At 41.0% G+C, this 18711-nt stretch overlaps 1 protein-coding gene across 1 annotated transcript in view; it reads right to left on the bottom strand.

The window, feature by feature from the left end:
• The window catches only part of CPNE4 (copine 4), a 624067-nt gene that overhangs the window by 283918 nt on the left and 321438 nt on the right, over positions 1-18711 (bottom strand). The gene's annotated exons all lie outside the window — the stretch shown is intronic.

Raw genomic sequence — 18711 nt, 5'->3', positions numbered from 1 at the left:
CATGCCATACTGTTCTGTCCCACCTGGGATCCCCAACCATTGACATCGTCTACTCCTGACATTCAACGATTAACACATGGCTCCATAAAACAGGAACACCCAAGCAGGTGATGCTCCTTGGGACACACTGGCAGAATTTCAATAGCAGCCTAAAGCTATTTCATAATGCCTACGTCATTCACCTTACTTCAGCTCATGAAGTAGGCATTTTATCATCTCATATCATCACAAGAGGAAGGGTGAGTATAGTACAATAAGATATTTTGAGAAAGAGACCACATTCACATAACTGATTACAGTATTATAACTTCTATTTTATTATCAGTTACTGCTGTTACCCATAGATATGTATGCTTCCTGGTGGCTCAGATGATAAAGTGTCTGCCTAGAATGAGGGAGACCCAGGTTCGATCCCTGGGTTGGGAAGATCCCCGGAGAAGGAAATGGCAATCCACTCCAGTACTCCTGCCTGTAAAATTCCATGGACAGAGAAGTCTGGTGAGCTACAGTCCATAGGGTTGCAAAGAGTTGGACATGACTGAGTGACTTCACTTCACTTTAGATATGTGTGTGTAGGAAAAAACATGGTACCTATTGGGTTCTTTACTCTCTGTGGTTTCAGACTTCCCTTGTAACTCAGTCAGAAAAGAATCTGCCTGCAATGCAGAAGACCTAGGTTCGATTTCTAGGTCAGGAAGATCCTCTGTAGAAGGAAATGGCAACCGACTCCAGTATTCTTGCCTGGAAAACCCCATGGACAGAGGAGTCTGGAGGGCTACAGTCCATGGAGTCACAAGAGTTGGACATGACTTAGCGACCAAACCACCACCTGAGGGTCTTAGAACATATGACCCATAGATAAGAGGGGGCTACTGTAGTTGAATTTATATAAGTAAGGCACTCCTGTGACATGAATCTATGTGTTCTGGCTCTAAACTGGGTACATCATGGCACCCAGGGTATTACAGTGAGCTCACAGCAACATACATTTTCAAGAGAAGTACAGGGACATTTGATATCTGATATCTGATGGATATCTTGCAAACTTTACGTAGTTTACATTTTCAACATTAGATCACTTTACTACATTTCTTTCAAAGTCATGATATCCTTGTGAAATTAGGTGTTTTGGCAGTTGTCAAAATGTGAAACAGGAAATAAGAGTGGTGTGGTCTGATAGCATTTCAAGGTATGAAAATGTGTGCCCAAAAGTCACATACATTCTGCTATCGAGTAACGATGATTACTAAAGAATACAGTTTCGAATATTTTTTCTTTCAATTTATGTGTACTACTTTTTCAAATGCCTTGTTTAGTTGTTTGAACCTAATTACTTAATAGACGGAACTGGCATTTCTTTCAGCCTAGATACATTGTAAGAAATTTTTTTTTAGTCGCTAAGTTGTTTTGGAATCTTTGCAACCTGTAGACTGTAGCCTGCTAGGCTCCTCTGTCCATGGGATTTGCCAGGCAAGAATACTGGAGTGGGTTGCCATTTCCTTCTCCAGGGTATCTTCCCAACCCACTGATCGAACCTGTGTCTCCTGCATTGGCAGGTGGATTCTCTACCCCTGAACCACCAGAGAAGCTCATAAGAAAATTACTGAGCCACTAAAAAGGCTGTGAGAGCATCCCCTGCTACAAGATGATAGAGATGAAGCTAAGCAACTCAAACCTCCACAAGGAAGGAGGCAAATGGTTGCAACTGCTATGAACATCATTAATGGACCTGGGATGGATGATCACTACTAAAATACAATAAAGTATTTCCTCTATAAATCTGTTAAAAGAATTTTTTAATGCTAAATGTGCTGCCACTAACTTTACTCATATTAATCCCAAAAAGTTAATTGCTATTCCATTTACTGTCTCCATTACAACCTGTAGGGACACAAAACAATTACAAATCGATTACTGTTACATTGGGTTTTCAGGCACCATAAATCTGAGCACTGCCTTGCTAGGAGACACAGTAAGTTTGACAAGTTTCTCAATATTCAGAAACCAGGTGTCAGATCTCTTTAGAGTTTGCACATTATAGTGTTTGATTACTTCCTCTGTGTTTTGTAATGGGATTTGTTAAATATAAAGGCTGCATGTCAACCTTAATATATAATTATTAAATAAATCATATTAGGATCATCTGTCCCCTTACATTAGGCACTCTTATCCTGGGGACTGTTAGGGTTGCTAGTATTGTGAAGCATTTTCTGAGAGATTCTGCAAACCGATTTCTAAAAGCAAAACCAATTTCTAAAAGCCCTGGCATGGCCCAAAGAAATCTTGACAGCGTGCTTCCATAAATTCTCTATTTCATCCTGAAAGAAGGTGAGTAAACTCATCTAAGTCCTCCTGATCCAATAATCACCCTACTGCCAAGAACAAGTGTGTGCCAAGGGTCATGCTAGGGCTTTATGAGTGGCCATAAAGAGACAGTGGGTAAAAAATGCCAAGAAGATTTGGTGTCCAAAACAATTTGATATCTCTTTGGCCAAACACAAGAAGTATTGATACAAATTGGTAATTAGATCCACAAATACTCATTAGTGCTAAAGTAAAAATGATCTCATAAAATTAACAACTGTATATTTACCCTGTTGAGTACTCCTTTGTAAGATGCTGACAAAAACTAGGTTTTTCTCAAGGCTCAAGTTTCAATTTTCACCTCATAAATTCTAAATGTTCAGTGTCCACCAGACCCACACAGGAGTCTGGCACTATCTCTAACCAGGGCCAAACTTGAAGTACCATTATAGGGCAGAGCTTATGCTACTGTGCTGATAACCTGTTATCCCAAAATGTCTTCTCCTAGAAAGTTAAATTCCATTATCATCCATCTATGATGTCCTTGGGATGAAAAGAATGAGCAGAGGGTGGCAGCTGGTAGCTCACCTTTGACCAAGAGATGGCAGGATAGAGTATCTCATGGAGAAGGCAGATCCTTTTGGGGTCCCTTTGGGGACTGGGCCATTAGTTACAGTTTTGGGGGGGGTTTAGCAACTCAATAGCAAAGACTTGAGTTAAAGGCCTAGAATTGAGGGCTGAAAAGTGTCTAACTCAAAGAGAAAATCAAGCAGGTTAGGACACCAGTGGGATTCTAGTCAGATAATAGGGACAGCATAAAGTGGATGGAGTCAAGCAAGAAGGAAAGAACAAGTTAGGGAAATAGAGTCAGTGTAAGTCACTGGGCAGCAAGGAACAGCTCAAATCAGCACCATCCCTCCTATAAACAGGAATAAATCTACAAGGTACATTGCTAGTTGTTCTAAAGACTGCACTCTAATATAGATTAGGTGCTGTGGCTTGCAGATAGTTGCCAATATTATGGCTTTGTCAAGTGTGCATTTTATAGGAATGACCTTAAGCAGCTTTGCCACTTCTGAAATAGTACATCCTTCATTATACAGAAAATGCCTTGGTCACTATGATACCCAAGAACAAAATGACTGACAATGAAGCCCATATAAATGATAACTGTAGGCTTTTTTTCTGACTTAAGGGAGGAAATTGTGAGCCTGGCATTTTTTCTGACCTTTTTGTGTGTTCATAGAACTTAATCCTCTTAGCATCCCTGTAAAGTGGGCATCCTCCCTACTATTGTACAAATGAGAGAAAAGAGGCTCAGGGAGGGTTTATAACTGGTTCAAGGATGTCTACCTGTTAAGTTGCAGATTTGAATCTGACCCTTTTCTTAAAGTTAATTGTTAAAACACACACACACATACACAATATTGTCTGTTCCTTTTCACTAATCAAATCCAGGTTCCCATGTGACATGTTTCTAAATTTCACTTTGAAAGTAAAAGAGAAAGTCACTCAGTTGTATCTGACTCTTTGGGATGCCATAGACTGTAGCCTTCCAGGTTCATCTGTCCATGGAATTCTCCAGGCCAGAATACTAGAGTGGGTAGCCTATCCCTTCTCCAGAGGATCTTCCCAACCCAGGAATCAAATCAGGGTCTCCTGCATTGCAGGCAAATTCTTTACCAGCTGAGCTACCCACTTTAGAGAGTTTAAATCTTAGCCCCAAATGTAGCAGAAAGCCTGCACTTTTTTCCATTTCCATCTCCTGAAACACTGTCACCCTCGAGGTGCAGGGTACATGCTTATTTGTATATTTCATGGGATAGGATAAATCCTTTTGCTCTTGAGGATGATTTGTTAAGCAAAGCTTTGGAAGTTCACATATATATTCCCAATGTCAAGATCAGGGTCAGGGTCCCGTCAATTCTCATGTTTTCGGGTGGTGACTGGGCCAACTGGACAACAAATCATATGGGGTTATGAACCTGGTTCAGGCAACAAAAGGAGATTCAGGAGATGATTTCATTTTCCTGGCAGTTAGTCCAAGAAAATATTTGCCTTCCATGGGAAGATATATGCCTTCCTTGTTGAGTAGGTGCCCAAATAAGTCCATTTTGGGATAGAATCTGAACCTTCAGGGCCAGAATGAGGATAAAATAGTTTAGCCTGAGACTTGGGGTAGCATTTGGTTTTTTCCCTCCAAAGAGGAAGAAGCCAGTAAGGGAGAAGGAGACAGGGAAAGAGAGTAGAGGAGAAAAAATGAGGAAAGGGCTCTTTGATTATGAAGTAATTCCACATCATTTCCCAGCCTCATTCCTAATCAGATTACCAAAGAAAGTCCCAAACACTTGATAAAAAGGAATACTAAATCACAAAAAGCCTGGGCACATTGTCTGGAGTGACAGATTGGTACTACAGGAGAAAACTGGTGGTCATGCAGGCAGAGTTCACAAGGAAGTAAGCTTCTGAGAATGTTTATCCACTGGTAGGGGACAGGGTGTGGCTCCCACAGCCATGAAAAGCTTGGGCCAAGTTCACCCAGATTCTCATGGAAGCCTTCAGCTGCACTGGTAGCTTTACAACTCTGTATTCTTGATTTCTCATTCTATTTGCCTCTCTGAGTACACTGAGACTCTCACCACCACCCTACAATGAAGTCTTGAGTGAATTTTGGTCAACTGTCTGAAGAAGAAGAAGCAAAAACTGATGTAGAAATGGAAGCAGGTAGGATTCTGGACATTTCTCAAAAACAAACAAAAAATAGGCCTACCAAACCTTGATTCTCTAGCAGAGAGGAGATGAAACTGCACTAGAACTGCTTTAAGGCTCACATGAACAAATTAGTAGGCTTTTTTTCTGAGTGGAAATAAATGATTGAAATACTATTTATAGTCAATCTATTAGGGAGCAAATGATAGCACTCAAATGAGGTTTCCATTCTCAGTGAAATACATACAGTGACTCATCCTCATGTCCATTTTATTAAGGATCTTTCTACCAACTTTGTTGTTCACTTCAAAAGGGACCCTGTTTTTAAAATAAGTCACTCCTATCCCTTTCATTAAATCCTTGCTCTCTCTTTGTTGTTTTTGTTCAGTCGCTCAGTCGTGTCCAACTCTTTGTGACTTCATGGACTGCAGCATGCCAGTCTTCCCTGTCCTTCACTATCTCCCGGAGTTTCCTCAAATTCATGTCCATTGAATCAGTGATGCTATCCAACCTTCTCATTCTCTGTTGTCTCCTTCTCCACCTGCCCTCAATCTTTCCCAACCTTAGGATCTTTTCCAATGAGTCAGCTCTTCGCATTAGGTGGCCAAAGTATTGGAGCTTCAGCTTCAGCATCAGTCCTCCAGTGAAAATTCAGGGTTGATTTCCTTTAGGATTGACTGATTTGATCTCCTTGCAGTCCAAGGGACTCTCAAGAGTCTTCTCCAGTACCACAATTCAAAAGCATCAATTCTTTGCCACTCAGCCCTCTTTATGGTCCAGCTCTCACATCCATACATGACCACTGGAAAAATCATAACTTTGACTAAACATAACTTTATAGGCAAAGTGAGGCCTCTCTGTTTTACTATGCAGTCTACATGTGTCATAGCTTTTCTTCCAAGGAGCAAGTGTCTTTTAATTTCACGATTTACCCCAGGTTTATTCTCCTCCCTCTCCCAACCTCGTCCTTTCCTTCTTCCTTCCTTCCTTTCTATAACTATTTATAGAGTTCTTACTATGTGTCACACACTATACTAGTTGATGAAGATTGTAACAGTGAACATAATAGAAAAAAAATCCCTGGACATATGGAATTTATAAACAAGTAGGGGTTACAGACAATAAACTAAATATGTGAGATATAAAATACATGAAATGATTATGTCATCATAGAGAAAAATATAGCAAGGATAGGTGAATAAATGCATTAGGGGGGTTGCAGTTTCAAGTAAGATAGACTGAGAAGGCCTTACTGAAGTAAGTAGTAGGCTACATAGGGCAGGATTCTTTGCAGTTCCTCTTATTAAAAGAAGGGTGCTATTGACAGCCTTCTAGAATCTGGGATGTTGGGTGTCTTTGTAATTGTTACCAAATCTAACAGTATTGGGTAGAAATTATGCTGTGCCTAGCTGCTGGAGCAGCTTCAAGATGACCAGCAGCCTCCACTTTGGTCTCATTTTTCTCTGAGCTGCCATGCAAGAACTTTTATTACTTTAGGGGTGCCGTGCTAAAAGGAAGCCCAGGCTATGCACAGCAAGAAATGTGGAGGGAGAGAGAAAGCCATCCCCAAGCTGTTCCTGTCTTCATCTATACAAGTCATCCCAGCCGAGGCCCCAGAATTTGGGGTTCAGAAACAAATTTCCTCTGTTCTGCCTTATTTTCTGCAGAATCAATCATTTGTAACAGTAATTAATCATTGTTATTTATACCACTAACTTTGGGGGCTCTTTCCTACATAGTGATTGATAACCAGAAGAAAGGTGACTTTTGGGTAATGGCACAAACAGGGTTAGGGAGCAAGTTCTTTTTGAAAGAGCATTCTAGGCAGAGGGAACAGACTTTCAGAGGCCCTGAGTAGACCTGGAGGGCTCAAGGAATGATGAGGCCACTGTGGCTGAAGCAGACTGAATGAAGGGGAAAGCAAAACTGCATCAAGTTAGAGAGATGTGTGACTCTGCAGGCCAGTCACTGTAAACACTTTTTAAAATAAATGAATTTTATTACAACATTGGTTCTGTATAATGTTCTGGTTTTTTGGCCATGGGGCACATGGGATCTTAGCTCTCTGACCAGGGATCAAACCCACACCTCCTGCATTGGAAGGACTAAGTATTTTTGTTTGTTTCTGTTTTCTCTTTGATATTTTTATTCATTCAATTTATTTTTTAACCAATATTTAACACTGTAGATGAAAGAGAACATCATGAGGACCTGTAAGTTTAGTGCAACATTCAAAATCCTTAATATCCATTGACTGTGTGTATGTGGGGGTATGTGCTCAGTCTCAGTCATGCCCAACTCTTTGCGACCCCATGGACTATAGCCTGCCAGGCTCCTCTCTCCGTGGGATTTTCCTGGCAACAATACTGGAGTGGATTGCCATTTATTTCTCCACTGTAAGCACTTTGGCTCAATGAGATATGCAAGGCCATTGGAGGTTGGAATGGGGGAAAAATATATGGAAGCTTCCATAAATATTACAGAAAAACCCAAATGAACTTTTTGGTTAATCCAATATATAATGTACAATATGTCATATTTTATTGTTCCTAGGTGGCTCAGTGGTAAAGAATCTGCCTGCAAATGCAGGACACATAGGTTCAATTCCTGGGTCAGGAAGACCCCCTGGAGAGGGAAATGGCAATTTGCTCTAGTATTTTTGCCTGGAAAATTCCATGGACAGAGGAGCCTGGCAGGCTACAGTCCATGGGTTTACAAAAAATTGGACACGACTGAGCACACACGAAATATGTTATATATGTATGCTTAACTAGTATTCCTTAATGGCCTGTAAGCCAAAAGTGGGTATATGCTATTGAGCAAAACCATCCTAGACACGGCCCTCATTAATTTAAAAAGCTCAGCAGTCAAGTGACAGAGCCAGGTATGATCAGGGCTGCATGTCTCCACCAAAGGTTGTGTCTTTCATCACTGTGGAATGTCTGGTCACATCAGAGACTGATAAGCTTCTCTACCATGTCTCATCCTCATCTAAGGTTCAGTATCTTACAATCTTTTGCTTAGGACAAACAAGGAATGACTTGCTTTTTTAACTGAAGTTGAGAATTAATATTGAGTAATATTAAAATGTAGGGACAAAAAGAAACCAGAGGAGAAACTATCAGCTAGAGTTCAAGTTCTGGCCACTGTGTGAGGATTTTTGTTAAAGCACTGCTATAACAGCTTAAGTTTAAGATTTGTATTGGTGGGACTAAGTGCCAATTCTACCTCAAAATCTCTGTGTGAGCTTGAGAAAGTTGCTTAGCCACTCTGGGTCCCTCATATCTCACCAGTACAGTGAAGAGTATTTTCCAAATGTGCTTTATGGAACATTAACTGAAAATTTATTATTTTTAAACAAGTATGCCTGCTTGTGGGTTATATATATATGTGTGTGTGTGCATGTGTGTGTGTAGGGGGGAAGGTATGCCAAAAGAGCTGGAAAATTCTGAATATTATGTCCCCTTCTTAAAGATACACAATACTAACCAGCAAATTGAAGGCCCTGATAAGTTCTGCAATATACCTGTGGACCAACTACAATTAACTAAAATGCCTATGATCTTTATGGACCTGGATGATGCATTTCACATCTGCCAGGCCAGGATGTGTTCCTACCTTATCAACTGTTTCCTCCTTACTTTAGGTATACGTTATTTCTTTTCCCTTGACCAAGTTACAGTGGGCAAAAGCTCATGATCTTTTCAATATTACAAATGAACTTGTACATGTCAAGGCAGGAAAAAAGTCACACACACAGATGTGACTAGAGAATTCTCACTGAAATTCTGATGGTGAAGGAGATAAGGCAAGAAAGAATGTATATATCACAAAATTTTTTTTTCCAGAAAATAAAACTACCTTTTCAACCCAGGACATGACCATCTAGAATCTCCTTTAAATTCAGTAATGTATATTCCCCAAAGAAATTCTGTTGTACATGCATACTTAATTATGATAAAGAAGCTGGTGTTTGATTCTTTTTGCAATTTGTTTTTCCTCTTTAATCTGGACAAGTAATAAGGATTCATGATAAATGTGATTTACCAACTGACTTAATAGCTGAGATAACACGAACCACATGTGCCACGTCAAGCAGGCTTTGTCAGATGAGGCTGGTCTGAAGCCCACTCTCTGAAGTCCCCATTGTGATGAGCCTGCCCAGCCCAGTGCTCTCTGTGGGCATATGGAGCTGTAATAAATCACATTGTTATTTCTTCAAGTCTTCCACTTGCTTCTGGAGTTGTCTCCTTGTAATTTAGTTCAAGTTAAATGATAACCCTAAAGGAGACCACTCCTCGGTGTTCTTTGGAAGGAATGATGCTAAAGCTGAAACTCCAGTACTCTGGCCACCTCATGTGAAGAGATGACTCATTGGAAAAGACTCTGATGCTGGGAGGGATTGGGGGCAGGAGGAGAAGGGGACGACAGAGGATGAGATGGCTGGATGGCATCACGGACTCGATGGACGTGAATCTGAGTGAACTCCGGGAGTTGGTGATGGACAGGGAGGCCTGGCCTGCTGCGATTCATGGGGTCGCAACGAGTCGGACACAACTGAGCAACTGAACTGAACTGACTGAGAGTGGAACCAAATGGCCTTTAATGTAAAGGGCAGTAAATGCAGGGGGCTCTATTTCAGGTGCTGCTAAAGCCTCCTCTAATCAGGTCTAAATTGTATAGTAAACTGGTGGAAAGACTTTGTTTAGTTTCTACTCAGGCCAAGGGAGTCACTGTTCTGTCCTTACAAATTCAAAGCAGTAAGAGCAGAACCTCAACTTGAAACACGCTTAAGTTTCACAGATCTTGCATGATCTTTGACAAGAATTCCAGATGCACTTGTGCCCAAACATTTAAGGTGTTAGGTATTCTGTAGATGCAGTGAGTGTCCCAGCCTAGCTTTGGTATCAACCTTCTGGTACGTCTTTAAGTTGACCATTTGGAGAGTCAGGGGTGAAAGATAGGTGATGTAGCACTTCTGTTTTAATAATTACAGCTTAAACTATCCAATAGTTTTTAGAACTGAAAAGGGACACCAGGATGCTACCCAGGATTATTGAAAAGTCCTTCCATCTAATGAAATAGTCTGGTAATTTCCTAGTTTTGTATTTTCAGTAGAAATATTTCAAAGTGGCATGTGACCACTTGATGCAGAGTCTGGGTTTCTCTATAATAAAATCCCTTTGCCAAATATAGAAGTTGCAGACTTGCTACTGGAAAGAGTGAAGCAAATGGGTGAGTAAAACTATCCTGTTGTGGGAGCATTTTCCTCTAGGAGTTGAGTCTTGATAAAAGTGTCAGTGCAGGAATCCCACTCCTGGGAAGCTAACAGAATCACCTGATGGGACCTGCAAAGTGTATCTGGGCAATAATGTTGGAGTTACTTGAGGTGGCAGGCAGGATGCCTATGTTCTGATGTGCTTGGGTGAGTAGCTGAGCCAGCCAAGGAGAGGTTGGATGACTGAGAAACAAAGGATTCTTGGTTAATCTGAAGACATCATTTGGGAACCAAAAATCTTTTAACAAATAATCTCTTGGACCTTGAGCCACATAAATCCCCTGAAAAGTGCATTTTTTCCAGCAAAATTTTGTGGGGGTTATGTTATTGAGGAACTGAGATAACTATATGGGAAAAGTTATTTAATAGCATAAAAATCTAAATACCTGCAAGGAGACTTAAAAAATCCCAACCCTTGTTACAACTTTTTAAAAGATATGTGGAATTATCAACATGCACATGAATCAAGTTTTAATATGCTGTATGATGGGTGGATGAGGCTGTCCATTGTACCATTTCTTTCTTTGAATTCTCAGGCATGGTTTGGCAGTGCAAAAACTATGTGTTATTAACAAATTCAATAAAAAGTAAATATATGGAAAAAACTAAAGAGTCTTTTGATGAAAGTCAAAGAGGAGAGTGAAAAACCTAGCTTAAAACTCAACATTCAGAAAACTAAGATTATGGCATCTGGTTCCATCACCTCATGGCAAATAGATGGGGTAACAATGGAAACAGTGACAGACTTTATTTCCGGGGACTCCAAAATGACTGCAGATAGTGACTGCAGCCATGAAATTAAAATACTACTTGGAAAGAATTTCCATGAAATTAAAAGGCTCCTTGGAAGAAAAGCTATGACCAACCTAGACAGCATAGTAAAAAGCAGAGACATTATTTTACTGACAAAGGTCCATCTAGTCAAGGCTATGGTTTTTCCAGTAGTCATGTATGGATGTGAGAGTTGGACTACAAAGAAAGCTGAGTGCCAAAGAATTGATACTTTTGAACTGTGGTGCTGGAGAAGACTCTTGAGAGTCTCTTGGACTGCAAGGAGATCGAACCAGTCAATCATAAATGAAATCAATCCTGAATATTCATTGGAAGGACTGATGCTGAAGCTGAAACTCCAATACTTTGGCCACCTGATGCGAAGAACTAACTCCTTGGAAAAGACTCTGATGCTGGGAAAGATTGAAGGCAGGAGGAAAAGGGAGACAGAGGATGAGATGGTTGGATGGTGTCACCGACTGATGGACATGAATTTGAGCAACCTCCGGGAGTTGGTGATGGACAGGGAAGTCTGGCATGCTGCAGTCCATGGGGTCGCAAAGAGTCGGAAATGACTAAGGGCCTGAACTGAACTGGGCACTATGGTCTGTATTCTTAATCATCACTTACACTGCCTCACAACAAGATAATGTTCCATTGGCAGTGTTGGTGTTAGGGCGACATGCCATTTAACGAAAAAGTGTTAGAATACAGAGGTTAGTAAAAAAAACAAACAAACAAACAAAAAACGTTGTAAAATAGGTTGAACAGTAGGTTGAACAGTGTGACCCCATTTTCACAGAAAAAAGAAGAGAGTATTTGTAGAAAGAAATAAACCTAAAGATCTTTTATAACCAACTCTATTGACAGTGATTTCTTTGGGGCAGCATGTTTAGATGCTTCTTAAATTTTCCTTTTGCTTCTCTCTTAGTTCCAATCATTGTTACAAAGACCATGTGTTTAAATGTTAAGCACCTTAGAAGTCAAACACATTGAAATTTAAGTACAAGAAATAATAGTATAATTATAGGATATATGTTTTGAACCATAAAACCTAATGTCAACCATATTGTGGTGAAAACAATTCAATCATGCACTGCTGCTCACAGTATAAATTGTTATGAACCTCTATAGAAAGTAAGCTGGCAATGAAAATCATTCATGAAAATGTTCATTTCCTGTTAACCCTGTGGTCCCACTTGTGGAAATTATGATCATAATTTAAAAGAATAAAACTGCTTTATGCACATATTAAGAAATACAAAACTGAAATATTTAATTTGTGTGTTTGATAGGAGAACCCCAAGAGGCTGGCAGGCTATTAGGCCCCCTCTTTGCACAGCTTGCCAATGGGTGTATGAGGGAAGACACTGACCAGACATATTGAAGGAAACTGCGTGGTTGACCAAAACCTCCTGTCAAAGTCCTGGTGTCCTAAAGGCCAGGAAACCCACCCGGAAAAAGCGGAGACTAGACTTAACTCCAGGTATGCCAGTGGGTTGTTGGAGGCCACTGGAGGCCAGATGGCCTTCAGAGATCCTGTCACCTGTCTGGGCTTCAGGGACATGATCAGGCTTCTACCAGTCCACTGGGATCACAAAGCGCAGATGCAGAAAGGGCCTCTTCCTCCTAAGAACTAAAATATCACTTTTATCTCTCTAATAAACAATACTGGGAACAAATGCATTTCCTTTTTCTGTGCTAAACACAGTATTGGAAACTCACACAAGCAACTTGCTTAATTGCTCTGGGAAGTGCTTGCATTGAGAAGATGACAACATGAACCACAGGAGAGCTTATTGATGAAAGATTAGTGGCTGGCTGCAGATCAGGAGTGGTTTTATGTGATCCTCGACTGTGCCCACAAACCAAAAGCCTATAAAGTCTCCCCAACCCTGACTAGTTCCTTGCCTCCTAAGACCTACCTTGAATCATGGAGCCCAGACCCTGAAACCTTTAAACATCCTCTCATTTCCCTGAGAAACTCCTAAGACTGTCCAGGTGGCCTTGTTCATCGCTGCAGCAAATTTAACAAATTTGCTGACCAGCAGGATTTCAGAGTCTTTTGCATACTCCTCTCAGGTTCTCTCAGGTCAAGGAACAGGAGGAGAAACTGGAAGCGACAGGAATGGGTGAGGTGGTAGCAGTGATGTTGCTGAGGTGGAAGAAAATCCTAGAGCCCTGAGAAGGATGAGCCACAGTATCTGGAAGCCACAGTATCAGGAAGAAGACCTGTGAGAAAAAGCATCAAGAACCCTGTGAATGGAGAAACTGAAGCAATTCACAGAGTGCTGGAACCAGATGGTGCAAGGAGGACAGAAGAGAACGACAGATCTGGCACCAGCATCCTCAGGGCAGCCAAGGACAGTGTGAACCTTTGTGTGAGCTCGTGATGATGGCGTCGGGGAGGGAGCTGGCAGGCTTGGGCTTCAGAGTCTGTTTGTTGGGGACCAGAGTCAGACTCTCAGGAATCGTTTTGACCTCACTGTGAATTAGGAGGGTGACCTCTGGCTTCAGACTGCCTGCACTCTGTCCTGGCCACTCACTAGTTGTGTAATGCTGGGTAAGCTACTTGACTGTTATCCAAATGGTTCTAAAAGCCTCAGTCTTCTCATCTGTAAAGTAAATTTACAAATAATTCCTAATTTGATGTAGGATATTATAAGGTGGATAAATAAGGTAGCTGACATAGTATCTTGTTTGGTAAGCACTAAGGAAAAGTCAGTGTTTATTTATTACTACTAAATTATCATTATCCCCTTAGCAGAATTATTCCATATGTAGAATAAGAAAAAAAAATTAGGATGTTTAGTCAATCATTATGGTATTACATATAATAGGGAAAGTTTTAGATATGAGAGGTGGAGTGCTAGTAAACTGGTCATATCTGCCAACTTTCATGGTGTAGAAGTTTCCTATCATGGCCAATTCTAAGCCACCACTCTGAAGTCTCTATAGCCAGGGTAGAGATGAGATATGAATGACGGACCCCTTGAGCTGGCACAAGCACTGCTGACCACCGTGGGGAGGCTTAAATATCTGTGGAAGAAGAATAGTCCCTTGATAACATACATGATGGAAATTAGAATTATAAAGACTAGATACAGCCCTACAAAAAGCTTACCATAATAAAAAGTCTAAGATTCAAAACCATGTCTGTGATGACATGGTAACCCACAGGATTCCTCGATTCTTATTGATTTATTTTGGCTGCCTTGGGTCTTTGTTGCTGCAGGCAGGTTTTCTCTAGCTGTGGTGAGCAGGCGTGTTGCAGTGCACAGACTCTAGAGCACACGGACTACAGTAGTTGTGACGCATGGGCTTAGTTGCTCTGTGGCATATGGGATCCTAGTTGCCAGACGAGGGATCAAACTCCTGTCCCCTGCATTGGCACGTAGATTCTTAACTGCTGGGCCACCAGAGAAGTCCCTTCCTTGATTCTAAGATGCATAGTTTTCAGAGTTTTGCTGATTTTCTGTGGTCACTGTGCATCTTACAATCTCCACTTAACGTTGTTCCATGTATTTGTTGTTTTTCTGAAAAGCAGTTATTTCATCAGTGGTGCCCCACATAAGCTGTGCTTCTCTAGGATCAACAGTAAAGGGCAGATAAATTGATGCCAACATTGGGATGGGGACAGGAAAAGAGTAAAGTGAACACCATTTGATTTGCTGTTGAAATAATCTCAAAAGGGAATTCTTCCATTCATTTGGATGCCTGTTCGTGTTGTAGAAACAATAAATCAATGAAACTTTAAAATAGAGTATGCACCTGGACATAAAAGCTTGTGTGCAAGAAAGGGGAAAAGCCTAACCTCCCTCTCACCTTCCTTCCTTCCTTTGTCTTTGGTCTGTGACTTTATCTAAGACATCTGATTATGGGGTAATAAAAGCACAAAGTGTGGAAAGTGTTAGATGTGTGCATGTGTGTATTGTATTCAGATATTTAGTAAACATACATACACACACAAAACCTACATCACTTCTCAGCATAGTTTATCCTCTAACCCAAAGTGAGAAACCCACTCCTGGGCATATATCTGGAGAAAAACACGATCCAGAAGGATATACACACCCCAGTGTTGACTGCAGCACTGTTTACAATAGCGAAGACAAGGAATCAACCGAATGTCCATCAACAGAGGAATGGATAAAGGAGATGTGGTGCATATATACAATGGAATATGACTCAGCCATAAAAAGAATGAACTAATGCCATTGGAAGCGACACGGATGGACCTAGAGAGGTCCATATTGAGTGAAGTAAGACAGAAAAGGAGAAATATTGTAGGACATCCCTTATACACGGGACCTAAAAAGAAATGATACAAATAAACTTATTACAAAACAGAAAGAGACTCACAGACTTAGAAAATGTATGGTTGCTATGCGGAAGGGATAGTTAAGGACTTAAGGTCATGTACACACTGCTGAACTTAAAATGGATAGCCAGCAAGGACCTATTGTATAGCACATGGAACTCTGCTCAATATTATGTGCCAATCTGGATAGGAGGAGGGGTTGGGAGAAAATGGATACATGTATATACATGGCTGAGTCCCTTCACCGTTCACCTGAAATTACCACAACATTGTTAATCAGAAATACCGCAATACAAAATAAAAAGTTTAAAGTTTTGGAAAAAAAAAAGTGATAAACCACACTGAGACATATAGTTAGAGCTGGCCCTTAAAAAAAAGTTGTAGAAAACCAGTTTGGATTGTTTAAAAAAAATCAGGACTCGATAATGAAGGGTTGGACCCATTGGAATACAGTGAGTAGCTTTTTTAAAAAACAAACAAACAAAGAGCGCAGTTGGCTCCCTTCAGTTTGGCTGGGGCATTGATGGGGACTGGGGGTAGCCATGACCCCTTTCTCCTTTAGGCAAGGAAAGAATGCTTTTCATACTTTGTCAGACTTGAGAGGGGGGAAAAAATATCACAGTTATAATTTCCCCTCTGCCACTTCAGTGAGTATTTCTTCAAAATAAGAGCTTCAGATCCAATCTGCCTACTAAGGAGTGAACTTTCTAGAAGGGTTTTTTTTTTTTTTTTCAATTCCCCAAATCCCCTCCCCCAAACACTCACATTCAGATTTCACAGGTATTAGGAGAAATATGTTTTGAGTGCTTGTATCCAGAAAGTCAAAAACCAAGCCTATACCCTTATCAAACTGAACCCGCACCATATTATTTTATTTGGAAACCAGTTTGTGGACTTCTGAGACCTTAGGCTTTTCCGTTATCTTGCTTTATCTGTCCTCCCAGGTCTGGTTTAGGAGAAGACAGGGAAAGAAAGGCCATTCACTTTAGCTATTGGCCAGGATATCTGGAATTCCAAAGCTTGGTGGAAGAGGAGGCTACAACTCGTGATTGTTATCAAGCTGAAGCCAGTTTTCATGTATTGGAAGTTCCAGTGTTTCTGCAGAAAACCAGAGGCTAGTCTTGAGGATGCTTCTACTCACTTATTCTATTAGAACCCAGGGCTTTCCTGGTGGCTCAGTGGTAAAGAATTCACTTGGCAATGCAGGAGACACAGGAGATGAGGGTTCGATCCCTCAGTCAGGAAGATCTCCTGGAGCTGGAAATGGCAACCCACTCCAGTATTCTTGCCTGGGAAATTTCATGGACAGAGAATCCTGCCAGGCTATGATCTATGAGATCACGTAAGAGTTGGACATGACTTCGTGACTAAACAACAACAATAACAAGTTCTAGAACACAACTCTGACTTCCAGTGGCTTGTACAGTCACTAAGGATGACCAGTAAGAGAGATTCCATCAGAACCCAGGAGTTTCAATTCTTAGTTTTGCAAGGAAAGGTGGAAATGAAGACAGACCACTAGGAAGGCTAAACTGGGTTCAGGAGAGACTTGAAAAAATCCTACCATAAATGTAATACCCTGAGCCCAGAATGAGTCCATCCATTGGGATAGAAATTGAATCAGAAATTCTCCTTTGTGTAAATGCCCTTCATGGTGATCTATTCTTTCCTCTCAGTGCTGTGGTCGTATCAAATAGAATCTCTCAATTTTGAGATTTTGCAGCACTTTTAGGACCTTGAACTGGCTGAGATTTAGCTAACACTATCTGCAAAACCCACTTTAATCAGAGGGAAGTCTGCTGAACAACTTCATCTTAAGCAGGATGAGGAATGGCTCCCACTGATCAGCTGTTGAAAGGCCTGGGACAAACAGAATTGCTTCTGCTGTTGAAGATGATTTTGCCTTGTTTTCTATCATCCATGAATTTAATGCCACACTTCCTTGCAGTACAACCAGTCTGGACATGAATACTGAATGAATCTCCTGGAAAGAAACTCAAGCCCCAAAACTAGACCAGCTAGAAAGAAAGGCTACTTATACCCCACTCAAAGCAATTTGCTTATTCAGGGAAAATTCTAGTTTTTTATAGCTTGATTATGCCACAAAAAGACATTCCAAATATTTCTTAGCCCTGAGGACTGCCAGGGAAAATAGTTATTATATTTAGGTATATGTTGGTGTAATATGTGGATTTCCATCAACTATTGACAAAGCTTGACATCACCCATCCAGTGTTCACCCTCTGGTGCTGGTAAATATTCCCATGTTCTTTTGCCCTTGGAATTTTCCAGTGATATGCTGTGCTTGGTCTCTCAGTAGTGTCCAACTCTTTGTGACCCCATGGACTGTAGCCTTCCAGGCTCCTTTGTCCATGGGACTTTTCAGGCAAGAATACTGGAATGGGTTGCCATGCCCTCCTCCAGGGGATCTTCCCAACCTAGGGATTGAACCTAGGTCTCCTGCTTTGCAGGTAGATTCTTTAACATCTGAGCCACCAGAAAAGTCCAGTGCTAATGGAATCCATAGAGTTAGATGAGGTGGTGATGGCTCAGGGACCCTCTTCTGGAATCAGTATCATCATGCAAGCTCAGGGATGGGTTTTGCATACTCTAAAATCAAGTTACTACACAGTGAAAACAGTGAAACACAGCTGGTGGGGTTATCTCTCAGAGTTGTGGGAAGATGTAAAGAAACCTTAAGTGCCAGGTTCCCTTTTACTTCTTTTCTTAAAAAAGGGCAGCACATTTTTAAGTCTTAATTTATTATAATGTTGCTTCTGTTTTATGTTTTGGATTTTTGACCCCAAAGCATATGGATGGGATCTTCGCTCTCCAACCAGGGATTGAACCCACACCCCCTACACTGGAAGGAGAAGTCTTAACTATTGGACCACCAAGGAAGTCCCAGAGGACTTGGCTGCCTGTAAATGAGGATGCACACTTGTATGAATGAGGATACACACTTGTGTGAAGAATACGTACATAATAAATCTGACATTTATTTTTGTAGATGATATAGCTGACAGTAGTTGATTGGTCTGTGCTGAAAAAGAAATAATCAAGATTTTCCTTATGATAAATTAGTAAGAAGTTGAGATGTGAATTACAACCAGAAAGGAATCGTAATCTGAGATTTCCCAAGCCACAGTGGTGATGACTCCTGTTTGGGGAGTCAACAAGTCTGTTTAAGAAGCTTCTTTCTTTGTTCTTGTATCTGCTCTCCTCCGCCTGCTGCTCCTTCCTGAATGACCAGTTTGGCTGGTCCTAGGATTTAGGTGGCAATGGGGGCCTTCCCTTGGCTACTATTGATGGGAGGGTGTTCTTTCCT

The sequence above is a fragment of the Ovis canadensis genome, chromosome 1 (assembly GCF_042477335.2).
Source record: "Ovis canadensis isolate MfBH-ARS-UI-01 breed Bighorn chromosome 1, ARS-UI_OviCan_v2, whole genome shotgun sequence".
Lineage (NCBI taxonomy): Eukaryota > Metazoa > Chordata > Mammalia > Artiodactyla > Bovidae > Ovis > Ovis canadensis.
The sequence above is the reverse complement of the archived record's forward strand: the minus strand, read 5'-3'. Positions and strand labels throughout refer to the sequence as shown.